At 41.4% G+C, this 19,717-nt stretch overlaps 1 pseudogene; it reads left to right on the top strand.

The window, feature by feature from the left end:
* The first annotated feature begins 9,880 nt into the window (after positions 1-9,880).
* Positions 9,881-10,549, top strand: LOC122495988 (annotated as a pseudogene).
* Positions 10,550-19,717: the final 9,168 nt, after the last annotated feature.

Genomic DNA, 19,717 nt, shown 5'->3' with positions numbered 1-19,717 from the left:
GGCTGTGTACTAATACATTAGTCGAATTTTTATAATGGTTGAGATTTGGCTCTTTGTATATGTTCTCTTTTCTTTGATATTTTGTTCTAGCTCTGTCACACAAATTATGTATTGCATTCCCATGTGATACAAACTGTTTCAATCAGATGGCTATAAAATAGTGTTTTGTTGGGGGGGGTGATATGAGCTTATTTTAACCCTAGTGCTGGTCTGTCCATCCATTAGCTTATCTTGCTGTCTAGACTGAAAGACAACCCATGCAAGGCAATCTTCAGAGCAGGCTCTGAGGCAGGCAGTTGTCAGTTTGAAAGTAAACACCTTTGAAAAACAACAAAGGCTATCGCCGATGCCAAAGCATTTATCTAAAGACAGCCTCTTTGGAGTCTCTGACCAGTTCTAGGATGACTTCCTGCCTGGAAACAAGACAGGAAAGTGCTGGAAGGGGCGCATGCCAAAAGGGCTGGGGCCTGAGAGCAGTGGGGCTGGGTTAATGAAACCATTAGAGTCAGCGAGCGAGCTTTAGAAAACACATCAGTGCTGGTCCCACCTTAGACCAATTAAATTCTAAACCTCTGAGCAGGGCAGGGGGAGGAAGAGAGCAAGCAGCTGTATTTTTTAAAGGTCTCCAAATGCTAATAATATGTAGCCAGGGTTGAGAACCCCACCATTCCAGGGCTTCCTCTAATTTGCTCCTGCCACCGGGCAGGGCCCCCTCACAAGTGAGGCTTCCAGGCAAGAACAGGGGAAAGAGGGCCCATGAACCTGCCCGTCACAGCAGCCTCCTCAGGAGTTGCCCGGGGCTTTCCCTCTGCTCGGCACTTTGCACACACCGAGTGGGAAGAGAAAAGAAGATTATGATTAGTGTTGCCGGCTCTCACGGAGCTCTCAACACCGCTGGGGAGTGGATATCAGCCCATGAGAAATGGGAGCAGAACGGCGAGGCATTCCACCACAGCCACGTTTGAAAGGACATGCTCTCAGAGTTCCACCAAGGGGGAGGAGGAGTTAGACACGGGGGAGATGGAACCTCCTAAGGATGTGCAAGATATGGGCACAAAGGGAGCGTGAGGAAGGCAGTCAGGAGAACAATGCACAGAATGAGCAGAGTCAAAAAGGCCCAGGGTGGCACAGTGACAAGACCCCCCCCCCCCAACCCCCACCCCAGGATGCAGGATGTCCCTGGAGAGTAGCAGGAAATCCACTTGGATGATTTAAGTAGAGCGGGGGCCAGATTATGAGGGGCTGATGTACTAGCCTGAGTAATGTAAACATCATGCGGTAGGGAGCAGGGAGACGTTGTGGGTCACGAGTAAAGACAGGCAGTGTTTTCCTGTAGTCTAACAGATTGGAGGAGCCCAGAGGAGGCCAGACTGGGTAATATGGATTGTTTCGATAATCCCAGTGGGAAAAGCAAATAAATAAAGGCCTATGTGGTCACTGTGGAAACACAAAGAAAAAGCATAAATCCTAGAAATAGGTTTACGTTCCTTTTAGGTGTGCTTATTTTGACTTTTAGTTTTATCAGACTATATAATACTTGCGCATTATAAAATCTGAGAAATCATAGAAAGGTAAAAAGAAAAATTTCACGCATATCTCTAAACACAAGTAACCACTGCTTTGACACTTCTTGGCAGTTTTTAATTTTAATGCAGTTGTGATCTCACTGTCCAAGCAATTTTGAATCCCGTCTTTAGTGTAATAGTGTGACAATTTTCTCACGTCATTAATAGCTTTATTTTTGTAGCCGTGTGGCCTTCGTTGGTGTGGCCAAACCATGGTTTACCTGTACGACAACCACTTATGAATTGTTTCAATTCTTCCCGTGTTAAAATAGTGCTGTGTGGAAGTACATCTCATGCATCAATCTTTGTCCATCTTGATGGTATATCCGTGGGATAAATTTCTAGACGTGCTGTTACTGAATAAGGATTTTTCAAAAATGTAAAGTTCTCGCTACTTACTGAGAATTTGCTTTCCAAAAGTATTGAACTAAGTTGCGCTCCTGCCAACAGAGGGTAGCAATGTTGGTTTCACTCTGATTATCTTTGCTAGAGTAAAAAATGAAATGCCATTTGTATTTTCTTTTGTTTGTTTATGAGGATGACCGTTCTTTGTGCTTCTTAGCCACTTATCTTCCTTGGTTACAAATGGTCTGTTCATTTTACCCCCAGCAGAGAATAGTAAGAAGGAACAAATTTTAAGACTTACCAACATCCAGAGGATGAAAAAGAGAGAAGATTAAAAGTTGTCGTGTTCTTGGCAAAAATAAACAAAAGAAAGCAAAAAAGAGAAACATATAAACAAAATGAAAGGTTAAATAACAGTGTAGAAAAAATTGCACCACATATGAAAGAGAAGAAGCTAATTTCCATAAAATATAAAGTGCATATACCAATCAATAGGTCAAAAATCTAACAGAAAAATGGGCAAAGAACATGAACAAATATTTCTAGGAAAGGAAATACAAGTGAATATTAAACACAAACAGATACTCAGCCTCACTCAATAAAATATGCAAGTTAAAATGCAAATGAGATAGCATTTCCACTTAACAGATTTGCAAAGACCAAAATATTTAATAATAGGTTTTGTCAAAGAGGATGTCGGAAAGCAGGTGTTCATCCATTGCTGACAGACTTAAAAGTATGTGATTACTTTGGGAAATAAGTGGACAATCGATATCAGTGTGGAAAATTAGACATATCCTTTGACTCAAGAATTCCACTTTTAGGAATTTATCTTGTAGATAATTCATAATACATATGAAATAATATATAATTCAGATAATCTTGCAAATTTGTTTGTGGGAGCATCATACTGGAAACAACTTAAGGTGTGTCACTAGGAGATAGTTTAAGTAATGTAAGGTGTATCTGTACAATTGAATATTATGCATACATTAAAAAGAACAGTGTATGGGGTGCCTGGGTGAGCCAGTCTGACTCTTGATTTTGGCTCAAGTCATGATTCCAGGGTTGCTGGATCAAGCCCTGCATCAGGCTCCACACCTAGTGTGGAGCCTGCTTAAGATTCTGTTTCGACCTCTGCCCCCTCCCCTCCTCACAAGCTCTCTCTCTCTCTCTCTCAAACAAAATAAATTAATTAATTAATTAATAATGAATAAAAAGAACAGTGTACCATTATAGGTACTGGTATAGCATTCCTCCAAGATACATTATTGAGGAAAAAAGCGAGATGCAAAGACTCTCTATAAAGGGGGTGGGGATGGGGAACATACACGTGTATATTTGCTTGCATGTGCACAGACTTGTTTTGGATTGATACATACGGCACTATTAATAGTTGCTGGGGGGAGGGGTGCCAAAGGAGTGGGAACTGAGGGACAGAGGTAAAAAAGAGAATTTTCACTCTTTTTGTTCCTTTTGAATTTTGTGTTCTACATCTGCAATGGGAAAATATAACTCTTAAGAGTATGATGACGGCTTTCCTACACTGTGTGAAATCAAAGTTCAGAAGGGCAGCTGCTTGGATTCTCTCCCAGTTGTGATTTGGATACAGCTGCACCAGTTAGTGTTCTCCCCTCGACTCTAAGCCCAAGATGACAGGGGCTGTGTATGCTGACTTCCCTGTTGAATCACCAGCATCTAGCCCAGATGGGAGGTGCTTAATAAATATGTCTCAGAGGACTACCAGGATTCTAATCTAAAGGGTAGAAAAATGGAGGAGCCATAGAAAGAAATGGACAGATTAATATGAAAGGAAGACTCAGAGGGGCGCCTGGGTGGCTCAGTCGGTTGGGCGTCCAGCTTCGGCTCAGGCCATGAGCTCACGGTTTGTGGGTTCGAGCCCCGTGTCGGGCTCCGTGCTGACAGCTCGGAGCCTGGAGCCTGCTCCGGATTCTGTGTCTTCGTCTCTCTCTCTGCCCCTCCCCTGCTCATGCTCTGTCACTCTCTGCCTCAAAAATAAATAAAACATTAAAAAAAATTTTTTTAAATGGTATGTTGAAAGGAAGACTCAGAGACAAAAGCATTTAGGAGTAAAAAGAAGGTTCCTTGCAAAAACATCGCAAGGGAGTCAGATTTCAGAAGGACTGGCACAGAGCCAGCCTGCCCCTTCCATACCAGCACTGAGTGTCTACATCAGTGTCAAAGCCATCTGTGATAGATGCAGCTGGAGAGGTGGGCAGGCAAGTTGCCATGGGCCCCGGATACCACGTAAAGAACTGAGAAGGACGAGAGAAGTTAGGAAGAAATGGAGAGCCCAAACATATTGTTCAGACTATTTTGGTTTCAAGAGACAGAGATCTAAACCAAAGAGAGAGTTTATTGGCTTGTGTAACTGGAAAGTCCAGAGATTCAACAATATCATCAGGATATTCTTTCTCTTTCTCCACTGCCACACCCACTTTTCTGTGTTGGCTTCATTCTCTTGTAGACTCTTTCCACATGCTTGTTTCTGGCAACTCCAGCCTTACAATTAACAAAGAAGTGGTCCCAGCAGTTCCTAATAGTTCCAGTAAAACACACACACACACACACACACACACACACACATGCACCTTAGAATTGATTCTTACTGGACAGCTTAGGTCACACGCCCATCCCTGAATTAATCACTGTCTGAAACACTAGTAGGCCAGGCAAAGGTCATATGAACACCCCTAAAAGGAGGGGTGGTGGTGGTTAACACCACTCTAATCTTATGAACCAAGAATGAGGGAGGGGTAGTCACCCAAAGAAATCAGGATGCTCTTTCCAAATACAAAAATGCTGAACAGGTGAAAACAATAATAGCACTCCACTCGAAGCAAAAACAAAAGATCAAATGAAGATTGTTCCTTTCTTTAAAAATAAAAATTGGAAAGGATGTCTGGAAGGAGAAAATGTTAAGATACTAGACAAGTATCTTGTCTAGACATGGAAACACTGTTGGTGGAGAATTATTAAGGACTCCTAGGACAAATCCAGCTCCCTTTCTCCTCTTATGTGCGCCTCCCCTGCCCACTCCACGTACAGAAAATTAGGATCCCTTACAAGATCATTCGAACTTGACCTGAACATTTTCAGTAATGGATAGTTCGTGATTTCAGAAAGTACTTGTATTGTCACACAGTTTTGATTCTTTAAAATTTCTGCTTTTCAGTGAGCTGAAACCCAATTCTCAGTTTGCCCTGTGGATTAACAAACCTTCAGGTTACTCCTCTCATCACACAATCCTTTAAGTGTTGGGAGAGACATTCCCACCCCAGTCTTTTCTCTTTCGTCCAAGCACAGCCAGTTCTTCTGACACATATCAGGTAACATGGTTTCCAGATTTTTCTATGGCCTAATTGTCTTTCTCTGGATTCATGCTGGCTTATGTGTGTCTTTCTTTAAAATGTGCTTGGAGGGGCGCCTGGGTGGCTCAGTTGGTTAAGCAACTGACTTCGGCTCAGGTCATGATCTCATGGTTTGTGGGTTCAAGCCCCGCGTCGGCCTCTGTGCTGACAGCTCAGAGCCTGGAGCCTGCTTCGGATTCTGTGTCTCCCTCTCTCTCTGTTCCTCCCTTGCTCATTCTCTATCTCTCAAAAATAAATAGACATTAAAAAGTTTTTAAAAATAAAATAAAATAAATAAAATAAAATGTGCTTAGATATAAGCCTCCAGATGAGGCCTTACCACTGCTGAGTTCAATGGGACCATTGCCTCCCTTTATCTGGAAACTATATTTTGCTAATGCAACTGAAGATTTCATTGGCCTTTTTTGCAACACTAGATCGCAAACTCACTTATATTGAGCTTATTACCAACAAAATCCCCAGGTCTTTTTTCTCATGAATGGTTGCCAAGTCAGGCTTTTTGTAATTATGCAAGTGGTACTTTTTTGAGCCAACAGAATGGAACTTCCTTTTTTTTTTCTTTCCCATCTTTTCTTGTGTTTTTTCAGGATCTACCCTGTTATGTGTCCTGCCAAAATGTGATCCTTTATGACGTGGTATAAGGTCTGTAGACCTTGCTGCAAAAGAAAGGAACCCCCTGGTATTCCATTTACCCAACTGGTTTTTGGCTTATGGATGGGCCAGTGCCCATGCTTGATTCCTGAATAATCTGGTTTCTGTTCCTTGCTAACGCCTTGGTCATATGTTGTACCACTAATAATTGGACAGCCTTTCTGCCCGATGGCTGCTGTGCGTGTGTGCACACATGTATATCAGATGCTAAGCTTTGACCTGTGGTTTCAGGTCAGTTATGCCAACCTTTGCCCCACTTTCGCTTCATGCCTGCTGTTCTGGATAAGCAGACACTGGTGCCAGTAAGCTGTTCCACCCCTCTCCCATGGCCAATAAAACAATATCAGCCAGGGATTTGGAATTTGTCACATTTGTTCACTGCTTTAGGGCAGAGTTGTCAGAGCTCTAATTCATCATCACATAGGCAACCGGTCTGATGAGCCTTTGACCCAAGTCCCAGATTCTAGTTACCCTCCACCCCACATCCTTCTGGGAACTAAAGCCCTCTGTACTTCAGCTGTGTCATCTAGGATCTTGATTCCTTTGTGACTCCCTCATCTGGTTCACAGAAGACACTTTTCATGGGGCTATATGTTCACCTCCAGAATTTGGAAGGGCCTCTCCGATTTGTATACCCACTTACTATCTTAAGATGCTCATACCCAGAGGCACCTGGCTGGCTCAGTTGATTGAGCGGCCAACTTCGGCTCAGGTCATGATCTCACAGTGTGTGGGTTCGAGCCCCACGTCTGGCTCTGTGCTGACATCTCAGAGCCTGGAGCCTGCTTCCGATTCTGTGTCTCCCTCTCTCTCTGCCCCTCCCCCACTCATTCCCTCTTTCTCTCAAAACTAAATAGACATTAAAAAAAAAAAAGATACTCTTACCCAGAAGCTTTTGCTACACATTGCCCCAGCCCCTTGGACTATAGACCCTTTGCATATAGACATGCTACAAAGTGAACTGAAATTCACCTTGCTGCTTTGACTAGAAGATCTTAACTGCTGACCCCTCCCTGATAAGAGCTAGCTCCTTTGCTTCAATTCATCTCTACTGCTTTCTTGCCCCACTACTCCCTCCTACCAGCTTGAGCCTGCTTCTGCAACAGGAGATCTTAGGTACTTGAGGCTCTGGAAAAGTGCCAATTATGATCATTAAAGAAGATGTGCAACTGGAACCCCGAGGATGTGGTCAAAAGTGAAGCCTCTTCCCTGACCCAAAGAAGGAAGGTACATTGTGCCAGGGTAGATACCAATTGCCCTTACATCTTGTCTCCTATAATGCATGCGCTACAGACCCCCTTAAAGAAGTTCTGAGGTCTCAGACTCTAACTACAGGGTAGGACTCATACCTCAAATATTTGAAGAGCCTACCTGTTTGGCAGGATTTATTTCTCAGTTTTCCCATAGATCTCTACAATAGCTCATTGTCAGAATGTGTCAACAGCAACAGAGAGATAATATATTAGTGCTTCTTGCTCACCTAGTCTGGTTCCCCGAAGAAGAAATGCTGGCTTGAAGAGCAATGCTAAAACAAAATTATCAGTGATGTTCTCATCACCTTTCCAAACTTGTGTTGTGGGATGCCCTTTTTAAAAAGTAGTATTTTAAAAAGAGGAACCAGATGTGTTCCTAAGGGGAAATTTCTAACACCCTCTTACTGAAAAATAAGACACTGGAATTGAAAGACCATACACTCAGGATTTTCCAGGTTCTGGTCACAGTAAAGTAATAGGTGACATCGCCTACAGGAGACAGGTTTTCAGGAACCAATGCAGTAAATAGTGTATGAGAAGTAATTACTAAATCTAATGGGAAATTTTTATAAGATTTCCTAGATACTGAAATACTCTTCCCTACCAATCCAAAATTAGCAGATCAGAAATTGAAAATAATTTTTCTGGTATCTGTTAGCCAATCTAAGATTAAAAACTGAAAACCAAGCCTATATATTTGGGACTTTTTCATAGCAAAATAGAAAGTACCTGGAAGGCAATCCAAATAAAATCACTTTAAAAGAAGTGATACCGACATATCTGCTGAGGAACTATTCATTAGAATGTTTAGACCAGATCCAAAAATGCTAATCCACTGGCTCCTATGCTGATTATTTCAAGAAGATTTCAAAAAGAAAAAAAAAAAAAAACCATAAGATAGCATTCAAAGAAACTCTGCCAGTTCTGAATTTGAAGATATTAACAAATGTACTCAGCATTTCTTTCATCAAAGAAAGTAAAAATATAGCTTTGTATTTAATACAGACTATTTCAAGGGTTTAAAATAATATCATTTGTTTCAGAATGAAAAGTATTAAGAACCATAAGGAAGTAAGGTGTTGGAGGAGGGAAGAAGGGAATGAATTCAAGAGTTCATATGGGAAAGTAAATAAGATTGGCTTTTCACTCTGAGATAGGAGGGGAACTAGAGACAAAGAAGCAGAGAGAGATGACATAGAGAAAGGGTGGGTGAAGAGGCTGATGTTTCCCCAAAGACCTGGATGTTTCTAGCAAAGCAGAAAGGGTGGAAAGTTACCTTTGTTTCCCTCACTAGATGGTAAGATCTGTCAAAGCAGGGATTTTTTGGGCCCCTACGGTAATGCCCATCACCTAGCATAGCAAGCATGGCATATTGTTGATTCTCAATTTGTATTTGTCGAATAAAATGAAGGAAAGAGAGTGGACATTAGGAACTTAGAAGAATGGCAAATACTGGGAATAGCTGTTCGAAATCAATAAGAAATGAATAATGGGGTTGCTAATTTGAGGTTTGCTGGCATGCATTTTTCTGAAGTTCAGAAACAAGAAATAGAAAAGCAGACAGATTGGAATTGGTGTGACTGAGAGCGGGATGGAAAAGGGGTAAGAGGGTCCAGTATGCGTGCAAGGGTGATGGAAGCCAGGCTGGACATGGGGTTGAAGATGAAGACCAACTGAAAGCAGCAATAGACAGTCAAGGTCAAGCCCTTCTGAGGGCTTTAGGCAATGAGCCCCTTTATTTATTTTTTGTTTGTTTATTTTTTTCATATAATTTATTGTCAAATTGGCTAACATACAGTGTGTAAAGTGTGCTCTTGGTTTCTGGGATAGATTCCCTTGGTTCATCACTTACATACAACACCCAGTGCTCATCCCAACAAGTGCCCTCCTCAATGCCCATCACCCATTTTCCCCTCTCCCCCCGACCATCAACCCTCAGATTGTTCTGTGGATTTAAAAGTCTCTTGTGGTTTGTCTCCCTCCCTCTCTGTAACTATTTTTTTCCCCTTCCCTTCCTCCATGGTCTTCTGTTAAGTTTCTCAACATCCACATATGAGTGAAAACATGATATCTGTCTTTCTCTGACTGACTTATTTCACTCAGCATAATACCTTCCAGTTCCAGCCGTGTTGCTGCAAATGGTATAATTTTATTCTTTCAGCAATGAGCCCCTTTACAACACCAATGTAGGGAGCCTGGGTGGCTCAGTTGGTTGAATGTTAGATTCTTGGTTTTGGCTCAGCTCATGATCTCATGGTTCATGAAACTGACCCCTGCATTGGGTTCTGCACTGACAGCATGAAGCCTGCTTGGGATTCTCTCTCTCTCTCTCTCTCTCTCTGCCCATCTCCCATTTGTGCTCATGCTCTCTTTCTCTCTCAAAATAAATAAATAAGTGCGTTTTTAAAAAAATTTTTAAATGTTTGTTTTTGAGAGAGAGAGAAAGTGGGGGAGGCAGAGAGAGGGAGACACAATCCAAAGCAGGCTCCAGGCTCTGGGCTGTCGGCACAGAGCCCCAGGCAGGGATCAAACCCACAAATGGTGAGGTCATGACCTGAGCCAAAGTCAGATGCTTAGCCGACTGAGCCCCCCAGACACCCCAGAATTTTTTTAAGGGAGGAGAGAGGGAAGGAAATTAAAGACATGATTGACATGTGTTATGTGTATTAAAATTATGAGCTATCCTAGTCTTTTCTTGCTTGGCGGCAGGAGCGAAGAGAGCACCCTGAAGGCCTGGGGCATGCTGTGAGACTACAAGGTGGTGGGGTGCCTCCTGCCCATCCCCAAATGCCATACTCTGCCCCTCTATAGCTTATGAATCTTTGCGCCTAATCATGTTGTCGCCAAGTTTGGCTTCTGGTGCTTTGTGTCTCAGCTGAAGAAGATGAAGAAGTCTTGGGGGAAATCGTCCACTGTGGACAGGTGTTGGAGAAATCCCCCTTGAGAGTGAGGGACTTCAGCACCTGGCTGTGCTCTGACTCCCGCAGGGGCGCCCACAACCTGTACCGGCAGTACCGGGACCGACCGCGGCAGGCGCTGTCACCCAGCGCTACTGAGACACGGGCAGGCGCTCCACACCGCGCCGGGCTCACTCGATCCAGGTCATGAAGGTGGAGGAGATCACAGCCAGCAAGTGCCGCCAACCCTCAGCCCAGCAGTTCCGGGACTCCAAGATTGAGTTCCCGCTGCCCCACTGGGTCCTGCGTCCCCAGCACAAGCCATGCTGCACCGCCAAGAGGCTCAACACGTATTTTTAGATGCAGAGCCTCCCTGTCCGGAGGTAGGCCCAAAAAGACTCTTTGGGAAAACCGGAGTGCTCAGAAAAAAAATAAAATAAAAAATTTAAAAAGTACATATGGACTATCCTAATTTTTCTCTGTATATCAACATATATAAATACTTGGATATAAACCATCATAAACATCCGCAGATATTTTCTGCAATATTGGGGTTGATAACAATGATCGGAAAATCTATCAGTTAGTTATGTTCTATATTCTATAGAATATATTCTATATTCTATATTCTATATTCTATATTCTATATTCTGTTCTATGTTCTAAGATCAATATAGGATGAAGCAGAGATCTGGTAAATGCTGGGCTTAAGGACCCAGGAGACAGGCTGGAGATTTGAAGCTGCTGAGGGCAGAAAACTAGAGTGAAATTCCTAGGTACATGTATCTTGTCCAGAGGTCACTGAGAGGAAAAGGCCCAGAGGTGACAGTCTGACGAGAATCAAAGACCATGGAACTGGTCAGGTCAAACAGAGGGACAGATTAGCAGATACAATACAGGAAGTCAAGATCCAGAATGACCGTGGGTTTGCTTCTTTGGAAGACCTGAAAATCAAACCCTCTGCTAAGACCCTTCAGTTTTAAGTTCTCCGCCTTTAACAGCAAACATATTTTCTTCTCTAGGATTTTCTTTTTGAAAGATGAATCTTTTGAATTAATTTTCTTATCATCTCGTACTAAAATGTCACATTATAAGGTTCTATTTTATTTGTTTTAATTTTTTATGACATTATGCAAATACATATACACATATACTTAGGTTTCTCAGGTTGCAAATTCTTAATTCTTCACTTGTGAAAAATTAATGCAAAGTTACATTAGAAGCCTAATCAAGAGAAAACAGTACTCATTGTTAGATGGGAGTGAGGTTGGCGTAGGCACTGGAAGGAGAAGAAAATGAAAGGAACTTCCTCTCTCCTCCAGACTTCCTACGTACGTCTTCTAAATGTAATATTTCAGGGGAATCCATTGTTCATTTTAAAGAAAAACAAAAACTCTACACGTGTTCCTATTGGGTCTATAAATCAGTAAAATATTAAAGTGGAAACACAAGAATTACCTCCTGGCAATTGACCATTTACGTTAGTCATCAGTCCTTGAATTTGATTGCGTTGCAGATTTGTACTTCTGAAAATAGAATGTCTCAAGTATTGTTTCTAAATCCTCGAATGCTTGCTATGAACTTATTTCCTCTTCTATTCATCACTGAAACACTGAGAAGATCATTTAAAATAGCTCCTGTGATGTATGGAACCAACAGTGTACAAAATCTGGATTGGAAACCCTCCTCTTGTTATTTTTTTTAATGTTTAATTGTTTTGAGAGAGAAAGGGGGAGCACCAGTGGCAGAGGGGCACAGAGGGAGGAGGAGATAAAGAATCCCAAGCAGGCTCTGTGCTGTCGGCACAGAGCTCAATACGGGGCTTGATCCCATGAACCATGAGATCATGACCTGAGCCAAAATCAAGAGTCAGGCTCTTAACCGACTGAGCCACCCAGACACCCGTGGGCATCTTCCTCTTCTTGGTAAAAATAAATGATAATACAATTTTAGTGTGAGGGAATCTTTATTTGAACAACACCATCTCAAAATCACAGCATTGTAGTAATTATTCAGTTTTCCCCTCATGTCCTTGCGATATATTATTTAAAAGTTTTGATTTTATCACAGGATATAAAACTCCCAGAAGCAATTTGAAATTGAATACAGATTGCTAGCCCTGACACTTCGGATATATTTCTCCTTTGCTTCGTTATTCAACTATTTTAAAATCTTTTTCTCTTTGATCACTGATAGGAATGTTGGCTCAGCACAGTTATTTTAGCTCCAAACTTGTGATAGTTTTGTTTTGGGGGGGTTTGTTGTTGTTTTGAAAACTCCCAAGTATCCGTTTGGGTAAGGTAACAAATTCTTCCCTCTAACCCCAAATATCAGCTGATGTATTCAAGGTATTACACGTCATTTCTCGTCCGCCTTTTGACATCACACAGGCTTTTAATCAGTCATTTTGGATTCTGACCACATTTGCCAGGAAGTTAACTTTTAAATACCTCTTCTCCTGACATTTCTGACGGGATTCCCCTGGCAAAGGTAGATGGGATTTTTTAAATTGAAACCACCCTAGAAACAGAATTGCTTTTGTTAATTGCTGATGAGTTTCCTGACAATACCATTGAACAGAAGGGAAGGCAAAAAAAGTGGCAGGATGGCACCTGCAAAAACAGGCTGTCCACGGCCAGCAGGGGTTAGTTTATACTTAGTCACCTTTCCTACTGTTTTCTCCCTGCTTAAATGTCTTGGATCTTCTTACTGTTTCAGTGCTATATTCTGCCAAAAATACTAAACACAATTTGAAAGGAAAAGGAAAACGTAAAGATAAAACTTTCAAAAATGATATTGCAGGGGGGATAACACTTTCTTTCTTCCGTAAAATTCTGTCTGTGACAGACTATCTTCAAATAAAAGCCACTGAATCCAGTATCCACTCATCTTAAAATAACACTACTGATAATTGCTAATATTTACTGAATTATTACTAAGTGCCAGGTGCTGAATGCTTTACACTTATTCCTTCATTTAATTCTTGCAGAAATTCTAAGAAGGAGGTACTTTTATTACCCTCATTATAAAGATGAGGGAATAGACATATAGGAACTTTGATTTATGGACATTCATCTTCCTGTATTAATAATTTTAGAACTTTTACGGGAAGAGCCCTGAGAATTCAAATACACATGCCTACTTTTTTCACCCACTAACTATTAATACCTACAGATACAATCAGAGCAGAAGACAGCCACAAGACAGTCTCTAGTATTTTTCAAGTTTCAAAAGAGTGTCTTCAGTAATTTTGCTTCAAGGTATATACTCTAGAGAAAGTCTCCCATATGTGCAAAAAGAGACATGTATAAGAAAACTCATTTATTAAGCAGCTAAAATGAATAAGATAGATTTCCATGTATAAACATGGGTAGATCTTGAAAACAATGTTGATTAGGAAAAAAAAAAAAAAGAAGGCAGGTAGAATGATACGTTTGGTACAATATCATTTATATAAAAATGTTGTTTAGCAAAAACTATATTTAGAACATAAAACAACAGAATGTGTTACTTGTGAATATGCACTTATATCATAAAAGGATAACAATGTGAGCCAGAAGGGTAAAACTTTTAGGATAACAGTTACCTTGGGAGGAGAGAAATGGAAGAGGGGGGGGGGGTTCTGGGAGGAGTAACAAAGGAGGCTTCAATGCTATAATGTTTCATTTCTTTTGCTTTGAAAAGGAATACAAATATGAGAAAATGTTAACATTTGTTCTTTTAGGAGTTACACAGGTTCCCATATTCTCTGCAAATTTTTGTAATTAAAGAAAGATAAATGGGTATATTTATGCTGACAAGGGGCAGAAATCACTATATTTAGCATGCTTTCCATAAACTTGGGGCGAAATATTTTTGAAGCACATTTAACTAGATGCCTAATTTATCCATAAAATAATACAGTGTACTATCCATACTATCAATATAACTTTAAGTCTTGTAAATTCAGCACAATCTCCCAAATAAACTAGTTGTAAAAAATGTATTTCTCAGTAATTTCATTAAGGTGAATTTCTTTATGTGGTTTTATGTTATATGGCTCCCTGTCCCAACTCCTGCAATATTATCGAGGCCAGCAGTAAGAATAATTGTCTGGAGACTGTTACAGGCCACATACTTCTGGCCAAAGACTCCTCTTCATGGATCATTATTATCTGGAATGTACATTCTCAAATCTGATTCCCTGACCTGCCCCTTCCTCTCCCTTTCTTCATGTCCAACAGCAGAGAATTTCATTACGAAGGTAAACACCCCTGAATAGAGTCTAATTGGGCTATGCGGTTTCTGTAGGTGAGTGTTCCTCATTACATTATTTGTATAAGGTTCTGGGTCATATCTAAAAATATTTCAGCTTGAAAATTAATCTAATCTTTGGTTCATTTGCTTTCGTTTGAATCTTTCACTTGCTAGATAAGAACGCAGTTGAATAATGCTAAATCCAGCATTACTTAAAATGCTATTCATTTTGTTAATGCTATATTTTGAAGTGAGGAAATTATTCATTGTATACATTTTAAAATAATCTCTTTCAGTTATATAACTAGCAATTAGTACCAGTTTGTTTGTGAGAATGTGTTCATAAACATTTTTTATACCTGCCTTGTTTCAAAAAGGATAAAAGATGGGTTACAGATACATATAATGTAGCACCAGAGAAATTAAATCTCAAGTTAGTGAAGAAATGGAAACAGAGGACTCAAGTCAAGAGTAAGTTAAGTATGGGGTGTCTGGGTGGCTCAGTTGGTTGAGCATCTGACTCTTGGTTTTGGTTCAGGTCATGATCCCAGGGTCATGGGATTGAGCCCCACCTCAGGCTTCATGCTGAGTGTGGAGCCTGCTTAAGATTCTCTCTCTCTCTCTCTCTCTCTCTCTCTCCCTCCCTCTGTCCCTCTCCCCTCATGCTCTCTCTCTCTAAAATAAAATTTTAAAAATTAAAAAAAAAGAGTAAGTTAAGCGTGTAAAGTGCATTCTGTTTAATCCATATACAGACCAGAAGGAGGCCACATACATAGGTCTAAGCTTCCTCATGGCCAAGAGAAATACTGTCAGTTCCATTAGGTATCCAGAAGACAAAACAAATGGGGATACTAAACAGGGGAAACACAGCTATTCCAGGTGCTAAAACCAAAAAAAAAAACAAAAAACAAAAAACAAAAAAAAAACCAAAACATTCTTCAGATACAGAGAGAGTAAATACAGCAACAATTTTCACGGTGCTTTCTTATAAATCCCTTAATGTGAGTCCAAAGTATTACACCAAAGTAAATTCATTAAGGAAATCTGAGAAGAAGGAACCATGCCATTGGATTGGCGGCTGGGAGAGTAGGAAGGGGGTGGTCTAGGCACAATCCAAGGGCTAAAGCATTGCAACTGTTGGTCTTGACATGAGGCTGGTTATCAGGATGACGATAATTTGTTTAACCCAGGACTCTTTGAGAGTGAAAGGGGTACCATTAATAATTAAGCCCCCACAACAGGTATAAGCCAGGGATCTCCTGAGCAAACTGGGACATATGGTCATTCTAAGTCCTTGCTCATCACCCACTGATATCCTGCTTCTAGTGCAACACATCACTTTGGACCTAGTCAGCCAAACGTACCTTGTCCAACATAGAATGAGTCTAACCAGCTCTAGTTATAAGGGGTTCTGGGGGTTTCTAGCCCAGGTCACCAGCTCAGAGTAGGGTAAGTCATGAATCAGTCAAATAGGGAAGGTAATTAAGAAAGACTGGAATAAACAATGGGTAACGGTGGCCTGAGGCTCCAGTCTCTACCAAGAGAAGGTTAAAGGAGATACCATTTCTGATAATGGGTGGGAGGGAGAATGAACCAGATTATAGACAACTGGATGGGTCCCCTGAAGAGGAATGAGATACCCTCCCTCCTAAGGAGCCTAATGAGAGATCTTGTGAAAGAAAACTGCTTGAAGCTGGGATATTGTCATAATGGCTGAAGCACTTAAGCTGTAGTTCTCAAACATGTAGTATGAATTACCCGGAGAGCTTGTTAAAAACTAGATTCCAGGACTACCGTCTCACAGATAATGATTCTGTAAGTCTGAGAACCCAGGAATTTATCTTAACAGGTGCTCCATGTGATTCTAGCAATGATGATTCTAGCCTACACTTTGAGAAATACCACCCTAAAGGCTGATTCATAGCCCTTCAGGGAGTCTAATCTTTCCACAGGAAAGAGTGGCTTGGGCTGGCTTTGGGGAGTATATGGTGCCATTTCCGTGTGGAAGGTGGTGAGCGAGAGATGGGGCAGGAGGAATTGGTGGATCAGAGCAACTCAGCTTTCAGCCACCTGAAGGATTTTTCCCCTGAGGGTCCTAGGTCCTCAATTTGGAAGAGAAAATTGCTTTCCTCTCCAGATTCCCTCTATGGTCCTAACAATGAAGAGAACCACCCAAGCAGGGACACAGATGACCCCACTTTTAAAATCCTAGCTGGATTAATTCCCACTCTAGCCGGCTTCCCTTTACCTTGTAATAGCAGCTAACATTTACTGATGATTTACTACATGCCAAGCTTAAGTGCTCTATCTACATTTACTCATTTAGTTCTGAGAACAACTCAATGGGGTAGGTACTATTTTCCCCCTATTTCATGATGGGTCATGTTGAGAAGGCCTACTATGAAGCACATCCATGTGTGATCTATGACCACAGTGTGGTCTATGTCAGTGACACCCCTTGTGGTAATGCAGGGCAAAACCCTCACACCTTACACACTGGGCCCAGCACTGTGGGTCATAAGAGTTCAGTAACTTTCCTAAGGTCCCACAGCTAGAACCCAAGTTCTGAAGCCTCACACATGAGAAAAAGGAGGGACTTGCATAAGAAGAAATTTCTGACCTTGCCAGAAAGGGAATTGAACAAACTGGAGATCAATACACTTATTCACACAGAGACAGGTAAAAGTGAGAAGTCAGGAAGTAGCACATTCCAGTGAATCAACTGTGGCAACCAAGAATCTCCCAAGTCTATCTGGATGAGGTCCCAAGGCTGCCTCCCCAAGCCATATTAAATGATGGTGGAGAATAAAGCCCCCAAGATCCCGTTTCTGGTTGCATTTTTTTTTCCCCAGCAGAACCTTCAAGCCAACTTTCTTGCCTCCAATGTCCTGTCCTATAACATGTTGTTTCTATGATACCTTTGGTCCTTGTATTAGAGAGTGATTTTCTATGTGTCTGTTTCCTTGTCAAGTTTACAAGCTTCTTGAAGGCAAGGACAATACATTACCACATTTGTATCTCCCAATGACCAGAGAAAACCTCCTTGCTCTGGGTCTTATGTACTGGGCATTAAGTTACCTGCCTTCAAAGTTTAGTGGGAAAGACCTACAAATAAGGATGAAGCACTTTACATAGAAAATTATGGAGGTAAGCACAGGGTTGCTATGGAGCCGTAAAGGTGGGCCTGACGTAGCCTGTAAGGACCAGCAAAGGTTGCTACATTGAGCCAGGAAGGGAAGGAGAGGGGAGAGGGCATTCTAGGTATAGTAGACAGCACGTGCAAAGAAAAGTAAATGCTCATGTGTAACAGAGAGGGAGGAAAGAAGAAGGAGGAGAGAAGTGGAGGAAGGAGAAAGGATTTATGGTACCCTAAATAGTTTAATGTGGATGAAAATTTCACTTTGACTGTGACACCAATGGAGGGGGCTATGGTTGGGATAGAAAAAGAATATGAATTCTAGAGTCAGACTAACTTGCCTGCATGGTCCAAATCCCAGTTCTGCCACTTACCAGCTATGTAACTTTGAGCAAATTACTTACCCTCCAGCCTCAGATACTAATTTGTTAATGGGATAAGAATAGCACCTATCTTTTGGGGCGCCTGGGTGGCTCAGTCCATTAAGCATCTGACTTCAGCTCAAGTCACTGTCTCCTGGCTGGTGAGTTCGAGCCCTGCGTCAGGCTCTGTGCTGACAGCTCAGAGCCTGGAGCCTGCTTCAGATTCTGTCTCTGTCTCTCTGTGCCCCTCCCCTGTTCTCTCTGTCTGTCAAATATAAATAAACATTAAAAAAAATTTTTTTAAAAAAGAATAGCACCTATGTTTTGGGACTCTTGTGATTATTAAATGGCTGAATACTTATAAACCACTTAGAACAATGCCTGTCAGGTAACATGTATTCAGTAAAAAGCAGCTGTTATTGTAACCCTGTTCTGTTCCTCTCATCCCTGCTTTCACTCCATTCTAAGCAAGTCTTACCAATTCTGCCTCTAAATACTGGAACCATCCTCTTCCGTCTCCACCTTGGTTCAAAGAACTATGATTTCTTTCCTAGATTCTTGAAGTAGCCTTCTAATTGGTCTCCCTGCTTCCAGTCTTGCTCTGCCAGAATGTGGTCCCCAGAGCAACCAGAATGATCCTTTTCAGAGGTAAATCAGGTGTCTCTCCACTTGAAAATCTATTGTGTCTAATCATACATCATACCAACCATTTAGAATTCTCCTTATGATGACTTCAAAATGTCTTACATAATTGGCTTCCTCCTGCCTCTTTAACTCCATGTTCTACTCCCTCGTCCTGATTATGCTTCAGTCTCTAGCTGCCTTAAACTTGGCAACTTTGGCTAGGACCTTTGCACCTACTGTTTCCTCTACCTTCCCCATCCCTTAACTTGTTTGCTTCCTCTTGTCTTGTAGAACCCAGCTCAAATGTCAGAGGAGTAGACTTTAATTGGAGACACCAAACTAAGGTAACAGCCTTCCTGGTTTCTATATGTTACACGGGTAAATTTATTTCCTTTCCTTTATTTCTTTGTTTTTTTTTTCTTCCTCCCCCCAACTGTGCCACCCCACTCCCAGACTATGAGACCAGATACAAGGGCTATCTTTTTCATTGCTATATTGGGACCCCCCCATACTAGGCACTCAATAAATATTTATTGAATTGATTTTGAATGAATTAGAAGACAGTAGGGAAAGAAGGGACAATGCTGCCAAAATTCAAGGCACCTAGGGCCAATTATTATGCCTTTGCAGTAATCTGGTGAATAATGATGAGGCCCTAGCAATAGTTTTCAACCACTAGAATCACCTGGAGAGTTAAAAAAAAATATCCTGATGCTTGAGTGCCAACCTCAGAGATACTAACTTAATTGGCAGGGGCAGCCTGGGCATCAGAGTTTTTTTAAAGCTCCTCAGGGGATTCTAATGTGCAAAGTAGAAATCACTGCCCTAAAGGCCGAAGGAGAGTATAGAAGGGAGAGTGCAGGAATGTTTAACAGGGATGGTTAATTATGAATTGGAAGTGACTGAAAGGAGGGTGCTTGGTAAGAATCCTTGATTTCTGGCTTGGGCCTGGGTGAATGAGAGACACAAGTTTAGAGGAAAAGAGAAATTCTGTCTTGGACAGGCAGAGTTTGAGGTACCCATGGGGATTCAAGTGGAGATGTTCAATAAATATTTGTTTTTTAATATATCTATGTTGCCTTAGTGAAGAGTAGGAAATCCCTCCAGCTTTCAAGAAGACAAGCAGGAAAAGGCACCTCTGGAAAATATGACAATGTACAGAGTACAAGACCATTTCCACTTTGCACAGCCTCTTTACTCAAAACCTCCTTTCAAGCCATTGCCCTATCTGTTCTTAAATGTTCAACATGTTGATA

Source organism: Prionailurus bengalensis, chromosome F2 (genome assembly GCF_016509475.1).
Source record: "Prionailurus bengalensis isolate Pbe53 chromosome F2, Fcat_Pben_1.1_paternal_pri, whole genome shotgun sequence".
NCBI lineage: Eukaryota > Metazoa > Chordata > Mammalia > Carnivora > Felidae > Prionailurus > Prionailurus bengalensis.
Note: the sequence above shows the minus strand (reverse complement) of the source record. Positions and strands in the feature narration are given on the sequence as shown.